The 2,763-nt window shown below is 33.6% G+C and overlaps 1 non-coding gene across 1 annotated transcript; it reads right to left on the bottom strand.

Moving 5' to 3' along the window:
* Positions 1-2,441: 2,441 nt before the first annotated feature.
* Positions 2,442-2,548, bottom strand: LOC121040177 (U6 spliceosomal RNA). The gene has a single exon (XR_005795169.1). It is a non-coding gene; the product is annotated as a U6 spliceosomal RNA (small nuclear RNA).
* Between the last annotated feature and the right edge of the window lie 215 nt (positions 2,549-2,763).

Here is a 2,763-nt window from a genome sequence, read left to right on the forward strand (position 1 = left end):
ATCAGAAATGAAAAACTCAACAACTGAAATTAGAAATAAATACACTAGATGGAATAAATAGCATACTAGAGTAATCAGAACTGATCAATGACCCAGAGGACAGAGTATTGGAAAGCAATAAATATGAACAAGAGAGATGGAGGAGAAAAAAAAATATATAATATACATATACATATAATATATATATGAAAATAGTCTAAGAGAACTCAGTGACACCATCAAGGTAATAACATTTGCATTATAAAGGATCCCAGAAGGAGAAGAGAAAAAAAGGAGGGCAGAAAATGTGTTTCAATATATAATAGCTGAAAACTTCCTGAATCTGGGAAAGGAAACAGAAAACTAGACCCAGGAGGCACAGAGAGTCCCCAACAAAATCAGCCCAAGGAAGTCTGCACCAAGACACATACTAATTAAAGTGGAAAAAGTACTGATAAAGAGAGAATTTTAAAAGCAGCAAGAGAAAACAAAACAGTTACATTTAAAGGAAACCCCATAAGGCTATTAGCTTATTTTTCAGCAGAAACTTTGCAGGCCGGAAGGGAGTAACATGCTGTATGCAAAGTGCTGAAAGAAAAAAAAACTCTGCAGCCAAGAATACTCTATACAGCAAAGCTATAGTTCAGAATATGTGAAATTAAGAATTTTCCAGAGAAATAAACGTTAAATAAATTAATGACCACCTAACCAGCCCTACAGGAAACGTTAAAGGGTACTCTTTGACTAGAAAGGAAAGACCATAACTAGGAATAAGAAAATTAAGAAGAACAAAAGCAAAAAAATTAACTACATTTATAAAAATCATTCAAGGGATTCACAAAATAAAATAAAGTGTAACATCACACACTTAAAACATGGGGGGGTGGTGAATAAAGAATGTATTCAAACTTAAGTGAGCATCAACTTAATATAGACTGTGCTATGCACATGTTACATATAAACCTAAAGGTAACCACAAATCAAAAACCATTAATAGATATGCAAAAAATAAAGAGAAAGGAATCCAAATATATAACTAAAGAAGCCAACTTATCATTAGAGAAGAGAGTAACAGAAGAAAGGAGCTGAGGAAAACTACAAAACCAACCATGAAACAAGTAACAAAATGGCAATAAATGCATACCTCTCAATAATTACTTTGAATGTAGGTGTACTAAATGCTCCAATCAAAAAAAAAAAAAACAGGGTAGGGATTTCTGGGTGACCTAGTTGCTTAAATGTCTGACTCTTGGTTTCAGCTCAGGTCATTATCTCACAGTTCATGAGATTAAGCCCCGTGTCTGGCTCCCCGTGTCTGACAGCACAGAGTCTGCTTGGGAGTCTCTCTTCTCACTCTCTGCTCCTCCTCTTCTCTCTCTCCCCCCCTGCCCACCAAATAAATAAAAACTTAAAAAAGAAACAAGGTGAAGGATTGTTTAAAAAAGCAAGATCTATCTATATGCTGTCTATAAGACCTAAAGACACATGCAGACTGAAAATGACATCATGGAAAGGCATTTATCATTCAAATAGAAGTAAAAAAAAGTCAGGGTAGCAATACTTATATTAGACAAAATAGACTTTAAAACAAAGACTGTAACAAGAGGTGACAGACACTATATAATAAAAGGAAAACTCCAACAAGAAGATATAACAATTAGAAATACTTATGCACCCAACATGCAATCACCCAAATGAAGCAGCTAACAACAAACATAAAGGAAGTAAGTCATAGCAATACAATAATAGTAGGAGACTTTAACATCCTACTTACATCAATGGATAGATAATCCAAACAAAAAATCAACAAGGAAACAGTGGCTTTGAATGACACATTAGACCAGATGGATCTAACGGATATATTCAGAACATTCCATCCTAAAACAGCAGAATGCACATTCTTTTCAAGTGCACATGGAACATTCCCCTGAACAGATTGCAAATTACACCACAAAACAAGTCTCAAAAATTCAAAAAGTTGAAGTCATACCATGAATCTTTTCTGACGACAATACTATGAAACTAGAAATCAACCACAAGAAAAAATCTGGAAAGAACACAAATACGTGGAGGTTAAATAACAGGCTACCAAGCAATGAATGGGTCAATCAAGGAAGGAAAGAGGAAATAAAAAATGCAGTGAGCCAAATGAAAATGAAAACACCACAGTCCAAAATCTTTGGGATGCAGGAAAAGTGGTCTTAGGGAAGTACATAGTAATAAAAGAGTACCTCAAAAAGCAAGAAAAATGTCCATATTACCCAAAGCAATCTGCAGATTTAATGCAATTTCTATCAAAATACCAACAGCATTTTTCACAGATTTATCCATTCTTCCCAAATTATTTATTTATTCATTCAGTCATTCATGTGACTATGAATTCAGTCATATCTATGTGTGTGTGTATATATATATATTTTTTATTTATATATGCATATTATCTATATTTGTGCATAAATATTTTTAATATGGACTGCTTCACAATTTTTGGTGTCATCCTTGTACAGGGGCCATACTAGTCTTGTCTGTATCATTCCAATTTTAGTATATGTGCTGCCAAAGTGAGGACTTATTTTATATTTTGAGTTATAATCTAGTACTACCTAATTTAATTACTCAGACTGTTTCAGCATTGGCCTGAGGGAGCTTTTTTATTGGTTCATGTATCCCTTTGTTATTTTTCACCAAACTGGAACAAATAATTTTACAATTTGTATAGAACCACAAAAGACCCCAAATAGCCAAAGAAAACTTGAGAAAGAAGTGTTTATAGACTGTAAATTC

This window comes from Herpailurus yagouaroundi, unplaced genomic scaffold (assembly GCF_014898765.1).
Source record: "Herpailurus yagouaroundi ecotype Mexico unplaced genomic scaffold, PumYag 28, whole genome shotgun sequence".
NCBI lineage: Eukaryota > Metazoa > Chordata > Mammalia > Carnivora > Felidae > Herpailurus > Herpailurus yagouaroundi.